This window comes from Dasypus novemcinctus, chromosome 3 (assembly GCF_030445035.2).
Source record: "Dasypus novemcinctus isolate mDasNov1 chromosome 3, mDasNov1.1.hap2, whole genome shotgun sequence".
NCBI classification, from domain to species: domain Eukaryota; kingdom Metazoa; phylum Chordata; class Mammalia; order Cingulata; family Dasypodidae; genus Dasypus; species Dasypus novemcinctus.
Window position 1 is genome coordinate 31,559,547 of NC_080675.1, and position 16,080 is coordinate 31,575,626.

At 51.3% G+C, this 16,080-nt stretch overlaps 1 long non-coding RNA gene across 1 annotated transcript; it reads right to left on the reverse strand.

Annotated features, from left to right (window-relative positions):
* Window positions 1–886: 886 nt before the first annotated feature.
* LOC101418399 (uncharacterized) lies at window positions 887–14,495 on the reverse strand. Its single transcript, XR_187999.5, has 3 exons — window positions 13,511–14,495; window positions 12,283–12,492; window positions 887–5,819 (listed from the first exon to the last, which is right to left on the reverse strand). It is a non-coding gene; the product is annotated as an uncharacterized lncRNA (long non-coding RNA).
* Window positions 14,496–16,080: the final 1,585 nt, after the last annotated feature.

Here is a 16,080-nt window from a genome sequence, read left to right on the forward strand (position 1 = left end):
GGGGGGGGGGGTAAATAAATAAATAAATCTTTAAAAAAAAAAAAAAGATGATTTGGGTAGCAAGTCACAGCAACCCCGACTCTACTGGCTTTAGCCAGGGATTCCTCTTCAAACAACAAAGGAACTGATCAGCTCAGTCCACATTTGGTGGCCCTAGGGTGGGGTAATCCAGCTGCGCTACTGCGCCACCAGGACTTACGTTCTTTCCATGGTTCCATTTTATTATCTTCAGTAATTTGGCTTGGTACTCTGAATAGCTCCCCTTCTCACAGCAAAACGGCTGCTGTGGTCCCAGCCATCATTCCAGATATCATATCCAGCTACAGAGGACCACTGCTTCTCTCACATTTTAAGGACAAGGAAATATTTCCCAGACACCCTCCCTCTCCCCAGTGGGCTCCTTCCTACACCTCACTGACCAGAACTGGATTACAGGCACATCCCAAAATGAATCCCTGGCAAAGGATATGGGACAGCAAGGGTAGTTTAGACCAATAAGGATTGCCCTGCTCCTCCTCAGTCACATGGAGAGAGGAACAGACTCCTGGGGGAAAAAATTAAGGGCAGAAAGGAAGAAAGCAGGAGAGACTAGTGGGTAGCAACCAACAATATCTGCCACACAGGTAATTATTATCTTCATTTTACAGATGGAAAAACCGAGACTGAGAGAGATGAAGTAATGAGCTCAAAGTCACAGTAAGAGCCCAAGTTAGTATTTGAATCCAGAACTATTTGATTCCAAAGCCAGGGCTCTTTCCAGTAGAGGATGTACCAAGCACTGTTCCATCTCTGCTTGTATTTAAGACAGACTGGAATGTCCACATCTACCCCCAAATTCTTAATGCAACAAAGGGAGGTATAAATCATACATACATACACTCATAACTATTTTAGTGCCAATGAAAGTATTCTGCTTACAAAAACTTACATACAGACATTCATTTGACTAGCACTTACTTAGTTCCTTTTAGGTGACATTGGGGATAGAGAGGTGAGCTCTAGCCTTGAACTTTAATGAGTCCTTGGTAGGGGAGATGTGTAAATAGGTAAGAACAACTCATTTTGATTTATACCACTGGAACATAGAGCTGGGAGATGCTGGAGAACATTTTTCTCAAGGAAGTAAGAACTGAGCTGGGTTTTGAAGGATGCATAGGAGTTTGCTCAAAGAAGAAGGAAGAAACATTCTTTCTAGGCAGAGAAAATAGTCCTGCCATTTTGGGGACTTTGAGTTGTCCTAAATGATATTACAGGGTCAGATGCTGGACTTTATATATCCTGCCATAACCCACCGAATGTACTGGGGGGAGAGTGAACTACAGGGTAAACTATTATCCATGTGGAGCAGCAGTGCTCCAAAATGTGTTCGCGGAGTGCGATGAGTGTGCCACAATGATGGGGGAGGTTGTTGGTGTGGGAGGAGTGGGGTGGGGGGGTGGCGGTATACCGGAACCTCTTAGGTTTTTAATGTAACATTTTTTGTGATGTATATATCTTCAAAACAATACAATTTACAAAAATGATAGGGGTGGGGGGTGGGGAGTGGGTTACATGGGAACCTCTTATGTTTTTTAGTGTAATGTTCTTTGTGATCTATTAACTTTAATTTTAAAAAGTGTAAAAAAAAAATAGCCCTACAATAGCATGCGGCTTGAAAGTAATCAAGGAACAAAGAGGAATTCAATGTGGTCAGAAAATAATTGAGGGGAAGAAGAGGCAGAAATGGAAGTTGGAGGCAGTGTCCCAGGGACCTTGTGTTCTGAGCTAAGGAGCCTGCCTCCATCCTATAGGTGCCGGAAAAGATTTTTGAGCAGGGAAGTGAAGTGATCATATCTGAACGCTCTTGAAAACTTGAAAACCCTGGAAAACTCAAGTGAAGGTGAGTGAGTGATGTGGAAAGGCCTCAAGTGCACATGTGTGCTCACGACACATGGATTCTGGCACGAGGGAAGAGAAGTCACAGGGAAGGAATGAGGAGCTGCTCTCCGCCGGCATCAGTGCAGAGTCCACCTGTCCTTGGGGCTGATAAGCACGTGCTGGGATGCGCAGGACCTTCCAAGGGCTGGAGAAGCCCCACAGAGGCAACGAATAACTTGATAAGTATATCCATACAGAACAAACGTACTGACTCTGAGGTTACATTGGTATTAAAAGCTAGCCGCTACTGAGTGCTTACTACGTTCTAGGCATGCTGCGAAGTATGGTTCATTACCTAATTTAATTCTTTCAACAACCTTGTAAGGTAGGCTTAGGCTGGATTATATGAAATTGCCAACATCTGATGTTTAACTTATGAAAACAGATGAGGAGGCTGGAAATTTGGCCCAGGTCACACATTCATACATGGCAGAGTTGGGATTCAAACCCAGGTCTGTCCGATAAAGGCTCTGAAGTCAGTCTATCCACTGGAAGTTCCAGCTGGGTGATCTAGGGCAAGTTACTTAACCTCTCTGAGCTTCAGCTTTGTCATCTATAAAACAGGGATGGGAAGAGAACCCACCTTACCAGGGGAGGATTAGAAGAGACAATGCATGAAAACGCTTAGCACAGCGGCCCATGAACATCAGCTGTGCCTGCTGTCATCGCTGCTATCAGTATTCCAAAGTCGGGGCTATTAATCTCCTTCCCAACCTGCCGAGGAGATGCTTTCTAGGTCAGTGTGTCCCGTGGGTGAAGAGGAGAGAGATTTTGCTGCAGCAACCATGACAGTGTTACTGGTGAATAGTCTTCAAACTCACTGCAAGGACAGCCAGGAGCTGTGCTTCCAGCACCGCAGGCCGCTGCTTGCTCTTCCCTTCCCGAGGTTTTCCGGTCCTGACAGTCACAGGGGATTGGCCCAGGGCTGAGCAGACCTGGCCCTGAAGGGTGGCTGGGGCAGCCTCCTCCTTTTCCCATGAACCAGCCTGAATGGAGCAGATTTCCAGGAAACGTTGCCTCCTTTGCCTTCTAGAGCCCCGTCCATCCGTGAGGTATCCCTCGAGGCCGTCCCTGTCCCGGGGTGCATGTGCCCCTTCCTGAGTGGCTTTCTGCTTCTGTGCGCAGATGTTTCCGATGTGTGAACACAGCTTTGCTCGTGTTTCTGGGTCTGGGTGCATCTGCGCCAGCCCGGGCAAAGGGAGTCGCGCCACCCCTGGCAGCAGAGCCCAGGGGCACTTGTGGAAGGCTGCATTCCACGCCTGGGTGGAGCCCCTGCCTGCTGGGGGAGTACTGACTCCCTTCGTTTCTCCTCCTCGTTTCTCCATCTAAACCTCGGAGCATTCTTGTAGGCAGAAATGCCAAGTGCTGCTAACTTGAGAATGAAGTTCAAACCCCGGCACCAGCTGTTCTCAGCATATCTTCTGGAGACAGGGGTGCTTTGGCTCACAGACTGACATCACGGCAGCTGCGATGACAGACTGCAAGAGGTGGAGAGCAGGCGGGCCCGCTAAGCACACCTTCCTTTCGGCACTTTGGGACGCTCGAAGCTCTTTCCGGCACTGTCTGCCCTCTTGCTTGGCTGGACTCTTGCACAAGACCTGGCTGCCCCCAGCTCGGTCTCTCTGAAAAACATGCTCAGCCCCCTCCAGAGAAACTCAAAACACAGACACTCCTTATGCATTTTCCTGGAAACATTCTATAGCTCCAGCCTGGGAAAGCTTCCAAAAGTTTCCCCGAACCAAAGATAATAATAAAAACGGGATTGGTGGGGGGAAGGAGGGGAGAGAAACTTGGGCAAACATTCCTGTTGATTAATGTTGGAGGGAACAGACTTGGATTGTAGGGAAAGGAAAAAGGAAGGGTTTTCTAGGTCAATTTAAACATTCGTGCTGTTTTCTTTAAAGGCGATTCCAGAATGGTTGGCCTCCCCAAAGCAATTTTTTGGAATCTACCCAGAGGGCAAAGCCTTACCCTTCCTTCCCCCATCTGGAAAGTTTTCGCTCTGGAGGGCCCGTCATTCCAGAGCCCTGGCTTTAAAAGGACTTTCCCAACCTTCCAAGATTCCCCGTCCTCCCTCACCCTGCTGACCTCTGAGGAGTTTTGTTTGCTCCACCCCAGAAGCAGCTGCATTCCAGCTGTGGAGCTCTTATGAAACATTTAGGAATCCTGGGTTTGAACGGGAAGGGAACCGAGGCCTGGGTCCCCAGGGCCTGAATGCTGGTGAAAACCGCAAGCCGAGCAGCGCAGGGCACACAGCCTTGCCTTGGGATGCCCTTTACAGTTCCACTGCGCAGAAGAGCAGCTGTCAGCTTCTAGGAAATGTGCCTTGGAGGATTTAGAGATAGAAGTGCTGACCAGTCTGACCCCCTTACTGTGAAATCTAAGAAATGAAATTCAAACGTATTCGTGAAGATGCGAAAGTATTTTCGCTTCCTCGTGGGCTCTCGTCTTTTTAATTAAATACAGCCCAGCGTCTGGCTCCAAAAAAGGCTTCGCACCAGCAGAGTAAACAGAATCTTAAGAATCTTGACTCTTGGGGGCAGTTTAGGGGCAGAAGATGGGGTGATGTTCTCCTCGGAGCTTCCCTGCCCTTCCAAAGATGGGGTCGCTGTCTGAGGATTCAAGATCGAGAGAGGGTGCCTGGGGCCAGAGAGGGTGCTATAAAAACATAGAAGTTGACCAGCAGGGGCAGGCTGAGCAATTGGCTTTTCGGGCAGCTGAAGCCCTGAGCAGCTGTCAGAACAACTGCCACCAAGCTCTCCTGGTTGCAGGGGGAGCTGTGGCATCCACTGGCCTCTCCCTTCGGCCTCATCAGCCGCCACGCGCCCACTTCACCCTGGGGTTTACAGTGGCTGGCAGCAGCCGCCTGGCTACACTCTGCTTCTTCCAAACTGTTCAGTCTCCTGCCTCTTGAGATTCTATACCTTTCCACCAGCATCCCTGGCCACCCAGCCAGAGAGCCACAACTAAGTGCCACGGGCATGCGCTGTGACCGTGAGAGTCAGACCTCCAGGAGGCCCTTCCTTTATTCTTGCTGCTGGAAACGGATACGGAAAACCGGGAGGAGCGGTGGTGCCCTGCGTCCAAGAGGGCCACCCCGCTATTGTGAAAGAGTCCCTCTCCCCACTTGGTTCCACTCCTGCTGTCCCACTTCAAACACTCCCTACCACCCCCTTTTTAACACCTCCAGGGAGACCACTGCCGCAGTCACCCCCACTAGCCTAGCCTCGACCCACCCAGGGATTTTCCCAGTGCAGACTCCATGCCCAGGAGGCAACCCACCTCCCCAGCATGCTCCTTGGGGCTTTGAGACCCCAGAAGGAAAGCACCCGGAAACCCCTCGAGTGGTTTCCCTGCTGAAAACAATGGATTCCAGGGTATATGCCAGACACACTCACAGCAACCGAAATAGACTCATTGTCCTCTTGCACAACATCCAGGAATTTGGTGAAACTCATCATTTTTCAGGTTACCGATAATGCAAGTTTAGAAACTGAAACAGGAAGGAACACAGGCTGAAAAAGCTTTTATCCAGCCCACAGCATTTCTCTCTCCAGATGCAAGATAGTTGTTTTTTTTTTTTTCCAGCAGCACTCGGCGGGGTTAAAATTAGCTGGCAGCATTCTGGTCACATGCTAGACAACAAAACAAAAGGGAGTTGTTCCTCCTGTGGCTCCCAAACTTGCTCACGACAGGCCTTCCTAATGCAGAGATTTCTGGGAAGCTGGCTCTTCAGGCCTTGATATAAGGGAGCCACGCCATGAACTCCCCTTGTTATCATCCCTGCTCTAAGAGTGATGAACAGAGAGAGGGTCAAGGCTGCGAGGCTGCTTGGACTCTCTGGGCTTGCCTCAAGCTGGAAGGCACTCGAGGCCACAAAATGGCTTTTGCACATCTTCCCCCTAATGTGGGAGAGGAAAGCTGAAATAAGGAGGAAGCTTTGAAGTCAACAGATAAGCTAACCCCACGAAGGATATGGAGAGAGGGGAAGGGTAGCCTCTGAAACGTGAGCAGGGGGCATCCGCTTCTAGGGGAGGGGGCTGCTCTTGGTATGATTATAAAGGAAAAACAATCCATCTGAGCTACATGTGGCAAGTACTATGGACAGGTTCTTTATCTCTGGGTGTGATGTTAGGGGCTTGTCATGGTCTGCTTTGTTCTCCCAGCTTAAAATCGTCACCAGAAGCCCTGGACTTAAAATACAGCCTCTGATTCACAGAGTCAGGGAACATCCGCTGTGCTTAGGAGAGAACACCGTCCATCAACCTGGGAAAGGAATCGCCACCCCAAAATCTGCTTCTTGGTTTGCCAAAGCCCAGCAGCTGCCAAAGCCCAGCAGCTGCCAAAGCCAAAAACCCAGCTGCTAGGATTGTCTGGGGAAGGGGAGGAGGGAGGCCATGGGGGAGGGGGTTTTCTGAATCTCTACCCCACCCCCCACCCCCAAATTCCAAGCTGAAACTCACCTCAACATGTCTCAAGGGCCCACTGCTCCTAAAAGTCGTGTTTTAACACTAGCCCTTCCAGCTCTGCGCTGGCTGGCAAGGTGAAGCAGATGTTTTTTATTGATTAAATTATTTATTTGGAAGGGGCTACTTCAGAACCAGGAAATTCCAGCGAGACAAACAGAGCACGGAGCCCCGGCCAGAATTGCCGTGACAATCACAAGCAGACACCCAAGAGAGGTGGGTTAAAAGAAACTGCAGCTCAGCCCCAGGAATTTGGGGCATTTTCGGGCTTTCTGCTGTCCCTGCCTCCATGTCAGCCAGGCTGCATGAAGAAATAGCTCATTTGGCTCAATATTCTGGGGTAGCCAAGGGTTCATGTGAGCTATGTAGGGCCTGCTTGCTCCAAAGGGCCTCACAAATCCAATCAAACAGGCCTCTGACTCGCATTGCGAGCTGAAGCCCTCATTATGTACGCGACCCAAACAGAAATCCCTGCTGCCTTCCTACCCACAGCACATAAAGTCCTCTTTAATAAACACATACCATTTTTCAGTGGAACAGCCTCAAGGTGTTAAAAGTACATAAAGGTCTGAAAGCTGAAACCCTAGATAAACAGTGCGCTGAAATATATGTAGCTGAAAATATTGAAAGCCACAGGAAAAATACGGGCCTTTTCTGGGATGTTAATGAAGGTTTAAGTTCAGGAAACAGTGAGTTGGGTTGAGAAGGAAGGCTGCTCACCTTTTTTATTCCCAATGCAAATAAAGCACTAAACCTCTTTGGCTTGCACAGACGTTAAACTGGAATGGAGTATTTCATTTTTTCCCCCCATTAAACCGGCCACCCGGAGAGTTGGCATCTTAGACCTGAAAATATACCCAATTGGAACACACCATTTTGTTTCTGTACATTGAATCAGACTGTGTTTCAAATAGCAGCTTGGGCAAAATCGGGACTGGCGATGGGGCCTGGTGCACCCTCACACGCCACCACCTGAAACGGCAGCCTAAATGACCGACCTGCTTCCCCTTGGGTCACCCAGGATCTTGCCTGGAACAGGAACATGCCCTCCTGTTGCCCAAGGTGATGTCATGCTTATTCTCAAAGTCTGTGTTTGTAACGACTCCGCTTCCTGTGCTGCGGTAAAAGATGGCTTCAGAAAGAACCCAGATTTCCCGCGGTCTCAGGGCAGGCAGCGAGGAAGGAAGGAAAGGACAGGCAACCCCTCTCCCTAAGATGGACGCTGCATGATGTAAGTGGCTGGCTAAAATAACTGGCATCCTTGCAGTTTTAAGTTGCCAGCTAAATATTATTAAAAAGATAAAAAAAAAAAAAAAAACCACTCAAACTGTGCAGAATGGAGGGCTGCTGTGTTTACATCCGGGTTTTGATGACTCAAAGGCTTACACTTGGACTTGCTGAAAAGCTCTATTAAAAACACAGCTTTGTGAAAGCCCCGGAGGAGCAGGAGGAAGGGCTGAGGGGAGGGAGAGGGTGCGGTGCGGGGCGACCCACCCGAGGATGTGCTGGGGCTGGCGCGGAAGCGTGAGGTCCAGGAGGCTTCTCAGCTTCAGAACCAGAGCGGGGAGGGTTAACCTTTTTCCAGAACATTTATTTCACTATCTCACTGAGGAGAGGGAGGAGGGAAGGGAGGGAGAGAGCAGCGAGAGAGAGAGCGCGTGAGCGAGCAAGAGCGAGCCTGCCGCGCTGAGAGGCTGCGGATCACAAGGCCATTCTGATAGCCTCCTGTCCCCATGGCAACGGCAACGGCATTTATCAGTTCCTTCTGCGCACAGGCACAGCAAATCTGCATTGCACATGGCAGGCTTCCAGCATTTCAAATGAAAGAGCACTTTGAACGGCTGCCAAGTTTGGAAGGAGCAGAACTGTCAGGGCTGCTTAAAGCTGGCAGTTTATACTGGGGAGGCTTTCGCTTCCCAGAATCCTCCGGGCCTGGCGAGCGGCCAAGTACTTAGCGGAAGCTAAAAAGTAACTGGCTCCCCGCCCCTCCCCCCTGCTCACGCTCCCCCTCCACACCATTCACCGCAGTGCTCTCAAAATTTTCCACATGTCCTGTGTCACCAGCGCAGACTGTACAATGAAAAACAGAACGCTGGCTGCCCGCAACCGGGCTTTTATTAATAAAATAATCCGGGGGTGTGGGGGAGGGCAGAGGCAGGTTTGGATCAGACACTGACTGCCGGGGCACGGGGTCTCCCTGTACCTGCCATAACCACTGGGCGTGAACGTGTGTGGGTGGGTGTGCCTTGCAGCCTTAAAAATACATTAATAAAAATAAAAATAAAACAGCTTCAGACCTGTAGACACCCTGAGCACTGGGGGGAGTGGGGACAGGGGGCGGCGGGGGAGGCTCGATGGAGTGGCTTGGGGCTTCACTTCGGGTGGGAATGGATGCCATGCAAGCAGTGTTGTACAGACCAAGCCTTTCCAAGAGCCGTGGAGAAGAGGGTTGTTATTGAGAGCTGAGCCTGTTTCTGGAGCTTTCCTTGACTCTCTGGTGTCATGGCCAAAGCTCTGAGGCCACCGATGGGAAAGGAATGGGGAGGGAGTTGCCAAGATGGTTTTCAATGGAAAGTTTACCACCTAACTTCTGACCCTCGCCCACAGCCCAGAGCACAAGGGCTTCTACTGGCAGAAAGTGGAAATTGGCATAGTGCTCTCTGTGCTGATTTTTAAAAGAATTAAAATCTACACTGAGATCAAGGGCCGGAGCTTTATTTTCCAGCACAAATAGAACGAAAATCGTCTGCCGCTTAGGCGGTTGGATCGAGTTCAGGAAAACTATGTCTGGCATTAATTCCAAAGTGGAGGTTTTGGTTCAAGCGAGGCCCATTAATTTCAGTAAACTGTTTTCCCTAGTCCAGAACCCGCTGTGCAAGGACTATTTATTACCTTTTGCTAACCTGATGTCTGTGGAGTTGTAAAGCAAAGGGGGAAAAAAAAAACCAGGGTGGAGATACCTGTATCTTGCATCAAGTGGGTTTTGCACCTTCTCTTTGGGGCCATGTTTCATGTGGAGCTTTCTATCCTCGGTTATTCTTTACCAGCCCCAGTTCAAACAAACAAACAACTCCATCTTGCATAAATTAGGGGCGGGGGCAACCTGATGGTGAGGAATCTGGCTAGAGTCAATACCCAGCACCTACCTCCTTTGGAAAAGCACCTCCCAGTCACCAGGGAGGTTTTGTATGCCTGGCCTCGGCTTCCAGGCTGCGGGGCCAGCCAAAGCCCTGGCAGGATTAGCCCTGGCAGGATTCGCCCTGACGATGGGGTCTAAAATACACCAAGACAGTCAGATTTGGCATTTGTTCTCCCTTAGGAATTTTACTAGCTACCTTAGAAAAGCACATCAGTTGCTTCCCCCTCCCTCTCCTTTTTCCATGCTTCCTCTCTGCATCCCTGCTCACCCCCTCCCCAATCTACCTTAATGTCATTTCAAAGAGAAGGATGAAAAGGGGGGATTTGTCAGGCAGTCCAGTTTGTGAGTGTGTCTTTCCAACTCCCCAACACACACACGCAAACACACATATACGCACACCAGCTGAGAATGTTAATCAGAATTAAAAGCCTGTCGGTATTATTAAAGCATCAAACGTGAAGCCTTAGAGGAGGGGGTTAGACAAGGAAGGGGGGGGTTACAGGGATGGTGGTAGAGGGGACGAGAATGAAATATAATTCGGTCTCCTCCACGGCTTTACTAAAATAAAGGAGGGTAGCGCTGATATGGTCAGCTTGTCAACTGTCAAAATTATTTAACCCCCCGGCTCCCCAGCCCCAAGTTTTGTGCAGTTCCCAAGTGTGATTAATCACTGGCAGCGGCCAGAAACAGGAGTAGGTTTCTTGGCTGCCCGATCTGATAAACAATCTGTTCTTGGGAAGAGTAGGTGAAGGGGGACGGAGGGGGGTAATCTGCGGGAGTGGAGGTGGGGTGTAGGGGAAGGAGAGGAGGGGCAGCCCCCTAACCCTGGCAGAGGGTCGCCCTCCCCACCCTCCCGGAATCTGCAAGTGTTTGGGGGTTGGGTCAGGTTTCCTGCCCTTCAGAATGTGAGCGGACAGTGGATGCCTTCTGGCTGCCAGGTCCTAACGTCCAGGGAACCTCAGAGCCATACCGAGGGCTCAGAGAGAGGGAGGAGAGAGACTGGCTGCGCTGCCCACGGCCTTGGACCCGTGTCGAACGCTTTGGGCTTGCAGGGGGAAACCGAGGCTGCCTCAGGAGAGGCTGGGTGGGGCGGTGGTGGGAGGAAGGATTGTAAAGCGCAACAGGGAAAGCGAGAAGCTGTTCAAAACAAAAGGGGGGACTATTTCGCGGGGTTGGAAGTTGCTGGTACCAAAATTCCGCAGGCAAGAAAGGGGGCTGTGGATCTTGCAGTGCGTTTATTGTGTGCAACCAGGCAGAAAGTGGCAAAATGAAGAAGTGGGGAGTTGGGGAAAACACGGCTGTTAAAGGAAAATCAGTGCTGAGAAAGTGGCGCACATTTGGAAAATGTCACCAGGAGAGTGCAGTGGCACCGAATGAAAGACCAATAATCAGCTACCTTTTGGAAAACAAATGCAAAAACACTAACAAAGGCGAGAAACCTGCTTCTTCTTAGCCCAAAAAGCCAATCCATTTTTCACCTCCTGCCTCTATTCCCCATCCCAACACACACACTTCTTGCCTGCCCTGCACCCAAGAAGCGTCAGCCCGGCCAGACTTGCTTTCCTTTGGATTTAATTACATGAAAATGCTGAACAAAAACCTGTAATCACACCCTTGGTCCCTGCCACTCAGGCCCAGCACACTTCCTGCCTAGTTTTGTTTTTTAAAGAAGAGGTCATTGCCTCTTTTCTTTCCAAATTGACCAAAACAAAAAAGTGAAAGCCCCAAAGAAACCCAGCTGTTCAAAGCTCCACACCAGGGATTTGGGGACGGGAAATCCTTCTCTCTCTAGGAGAGACGAGAAGACAGACGTTTTTGTCTGCTCCAGCTCTTAGGTGGAGGGGGCAGTCGCTGCTTATTTGGGAGAATATAGAGATGCGAGGCCGGCCACCCCAAGGGGAAGCCCCCAAGGACCACCAGATGAAAGGTGCAGACAGGGCATGACAAGCGGGCCGTTTCTCCAGCTCCATCGTGGGGGGCTTGGCGCTGAAGGAAGAGATGCCTGACAACAAGGCAGCCCTTGGCGTAACACAGAATTTCACAAGTCTCTGTGGTAGGGACATCAGGATTTAGTATCAACATTTGGCAGGTGAGGAAACTGAAGCCCAGAGAGAATAATTAAAAGGGTGAGAGTCAGCTGAGTAGCTGGCAGTAGCGTTGGACAAGCACAGCCTCTCATGACTTTTGGGCTAGAGCATCAGGAAACTAGGATACCTAGGAGGAGATGGAAGCTTCTGGATTCTGGGCAGGGACTGGTCTGGTTTGCTTCATCACTGATCCCCAGCACAGAAAGTTTTCTATCAATAAATGGTTGAATGACTAAATGAGTGGCAAGTGGTAGGGCATTTCCCACCATAAGCTATCGGGTTGGGGGATAGAAACACACCAGGCCAGCTAGTAGCCAAGTTTCAGCTTTGAAATGAAATATGTTTCACACCCCACGAAGGGACCCATCGGGCTTGAATCCTCTGTGGGTCTGGCCAGAGAGGGAAGTTCAGGTTAAAGCACTGTGGTGGCCTAGATGGGGTAGTAGGCAGGGGTGGGTGTCCCCTTGTTCCCATGGCTTTCCAGCTTCAGGGAGACCTAGGCCAGGTTTGAGTAGCAGGGGCTTTAAGCCTCTCCTGGTCTAGAAGTGCTCTGAGGGCAGCAGCCTGCCTCAGATATGGAGAGGCCCCCAGCCCACGAACACGGCCCACACATATTGGGTGGGTGCACATCGTCAGTGTCACTTGAAGGAGGGGAGAGCAGAGGGTTTGTTACCTGTGTGATATGACTTGCAGGTCTGGAAAGGGGCTCCTTCTACCATAAAATGCACCCTCTCCACTTTGCTCGTTCCCCTTCATCCTGTGGGATGCAGTTCCTCCTCGGGGGTGCTCATTTAAAATGCAGCTGTCCCCGCCAAGGGTGACTCAGTGAATTCCTAAACGTGTGTGTGTTCCAGCGCTTCAGATTTTCCTCTGTCATCTCCACCTAGGACCGGGGATAGAAAACCCAGCAAGAGGGAGAAAGGGCTCAGCGGATGCCAAAGAAGCAGTGGCTAAACAATTTTGCTCAAAGCTGGATGCCCGTCTATTTCGACCCCAAAATAACTGGTGCTAGCTTATGCATACCCTTGCATCTACTGGGACAGTAGTGGCACTCTAAACCTGCTAACTTGTGGGGAAAGGTTTTTTACTTTCCTGCAGTTTTTCAGAGGCATCTCAGACCCCCAAAAGGCTAATAACGCTGGGGTAGAAGAGGGAATGTAGGGTTTGGAGCCAGAAAACTTGGTTTCCAGTAATTTTGAACCAGCTCTGGACCTGCCTCCCTCACCTATACAGGAGGGTGATGAAAGTAACACCTACCTCAGAGGGCTGGTGTGGGGATTTGGTGAGATAATGTCTGGGAACACATTTTGCAGCCTTCGACAAATCTTGGCCATTGTTACATTAATAATCTCTTACAATTTAAGGACATTATAACATTGTGTGCTCCACCCGGGCCACTAAGACAGGCGGGAGAGGGAGTGTGGTTACTCCCATTTTACAGATTTAGAAACCAAAGTTCAAGTGATTTCCTCAAGGTCACATGGCTATTTAGGTTCAGCTGGGTCCAAACTGAACAACATAAGGCAGTTCTGTACCAAATGTTAAGCACCCTCCCTTCCTCCCTCTCTCCCGAGTTTTGGGTTAGAAACGCTCAGCTCAGACAGGTCCAAAATATTTGTAGCTCCTGGCCCCCACATCCCAGCTAGGGCAGCAGCGACGGGCTGCCGGGTCTGTCCCAGGCTTCCGAGGGGAGAGGAGGCCACAGGGAGGGGCTGAGCGCTGAGGCCCCGCCTTCGGGCGGCCCGGAGGGAAAGCGGCGCGGGAGGCCTCGGGTCTCCTAAAACCAGCGGTGGAAATCCCCAGCTCCGGGGCGGTCGGGTGGGAACCGGCTGGCATTCCTGCTCCCTGCTGCCACCCAGGCACACGCGGGGTGGGGTGGGAGGGCCCGGAGGTATGCGCACCTGTGGCCTTGACGGTCACCGCCAGACTCTCCGCCTACTGGCTTTCTCCAAGGTTTCCTACCCCGCCACCCCCCTCTTCTTGGGGTGTGGGTGTTTGTTTAAACCCAGTCGGGTCAGTGACTGGCAACCTGGTCCGGCTCTATCTCCCTATTTCCCGCTCTAGACCTGGTCCCTGGGAGACTCGTTCCAAGGTCCCTTTATTTTTGGACCTAAGACAACAAACACCACCGCACCAGTTTTTGCTGAGGACAGCGCTGGGCTCCCCGAGCCCTGGCACGCTGGCAAGGAGAGGAAGCCGGGAGGAGGCAGGAACCAGACGCGACTCCCCGCGCCTTTCTTCCCCTCCCTGCTCCCCGCCCCTCCAGGAAGAAAGCAGTGAGAGATTCGATCGCTCGCCGAAGCCTCTCTGCCAGAAACAACCACTGCGTCCTCCTTTTCCTTCCACCCGCTTTTGCACCCGGCGCCCGGCTGCCCGTGCGCCCCAGGCTGGGCAGGTCCTGGCGGGCGGGGCGGGTTCCCCTCCCCGGGGTTCTCAGCGAATCAAGTGGTTCTGGGATTTCACGCTCGAGCGGCTCTTGCGTAACCCTATGCCCTGGTCCAACTTAATACTTTTTTTTTTTTTAATACCGGGATTAATCCTTTAGGGAAGGCAAATACTTCCGCCACGGACCCCTGCGCGGGAGTAACCGTAAATCCCCGCGCTGCCTCGGTTCCCCGCCCCCACCCCAGCCCCTTTGCGCGTCGCTACAGGCCCAAGGCTCTGTCGCCGCGCCCCTGAGGTTCCTGGCGCGCGGGCAGCGCCAGCCTTGGAGAGGCCCAATCCAGACGTTTGTTTTCATCTACTCTGGGCGGCTCTTGCCGGCCGGTGAGCCGGGTCCTGCTGACCGCCCGGCCGAGCGTTACCAAAAAAGGTCTTTGTCTCGCCGCAGCGCTTGGCGGCGCGCGTTGCAACGGGGTGACGCGAGGTTCAGCCCGGGCCTCCTCGAAGGCCGAGCCAGCTGGCTGCAGGGATGCCAGGCCCGAGAGGGGCCCCCTCTGGCCCCATCACTGTCACAAAACAGTGGGGGGGGGGGGGGGGAGGCTGGAGGGAGACTGCAGGGAACTTCGAAGTGTGTGGGCGCGCTGCCACCTTCTCACCCTAAACAGTGGAAAATGGCGCTCGGGAAAGGCCAGGGGGAGAGCTGACCCTTTGCTGAGTTTAGAGCAAGGGTTCCTGGAGGATGCCAGCTCAGAATGCAAGCTGGGCGGGGGGAGGGACGACCACATAGGAAGGAACTTTGGGAAGACAGCAGTGCAGGCGTATGCACTCGCACCCAGTTCTGCCTGGGTCTGCTCGTCTGCCAAACACCACCGCCAGAGCTCTCTGACCGCCCGTCCACCTCGTGCCTTAGGTTGACGCTCCTCCTGGCTCACCTCCTTACCGCCGAGGGCACAGTATTAGAGCTGCCCGGTTCTGCTTCTGGCGAAAACCCAGCTCCAAAACTGCCTCTTTCAAAGCCGGATAAGTCCCCAAACAGGGTCATCCCAGACAAGCAGTTAGCATGCAAAAATAAATGATTTGGGGGAGGGGGGAATAGCAGGAACTGGACGCTTTTTTAAACTAAAGGATTATGAAACTGTAGTGGAAGTTGTTTAAATGCAAGTTTATTTCTAACTCAGTGTATCTTAAGACACCCAGGCATGTGGGCGTATATATATCTCCTTTATTTAACAGCGAAGACGGAAACAGACAAGGAGATGGAGGCACACGTGTGCACATACCAAAACCTAATACTCTACGGCATGGACTTCAATTTGCTTGCTCTAGCAGCCTGGTTAGAGGGTTGTGGCGCTGTCGCTATTTCCCCAGAATGTTGCATTTAATAAAGGGAAGGGCTGAATAAATATTAATGCAAAGAAATGGGTTAACCTGCCAAGCCAAAGCTAACGAGTCCCTGGCTGTCACTGTCACCCTATTTCCCAGCCCTCTGGTTTTTACTCTGGGGGTAGCGATGGTGCAGGGAGAGCTAAAGTCTGGGAGGGTGAGGCAATGCTCCCACAGCAGCTCTTTGCAGAGGAATCACTGCCGGGAGCCAGCCGACCAGGGAAAGTTTATTATTGTTGGGAGTGCACAGTGAGCTCACTGTTTTTGCAAAAACAGAAATCTGGCTGCTTTCAGATGAAAGAGGGGCTCCCAGGGCTCTTCCTTCCCCTTTTCTCCCTATCCTTATAAACCCCTTTCTTTCACATGTGGGGCCCCCAGAGTGAGTGGGAGATTGGGGTGCAGAGGGGTGAATGGGGGAGTAGGCTCTGCGGGTCAAGTGTTAAAATCAAAACAAACGTCTCTTGTTCCTTCAGCAGCATTTTATTACAATTAGTAGTAATAATGATAAGAATAATGATCTTTACCTTTTATGCAGTTTACAAAGTACTTTCACATGTTAACCAGCAATAGCGCCAAGGCCAAGACTACTATCAATACTGATAATAACCAACACTTACTGATGGCTTCCTGTGGGTCCTGCACTGGGCTTTACATTCTCTATGGTGTATTTATGGTGGAGTCCACAGCAATGGCAGGTCCACAACTT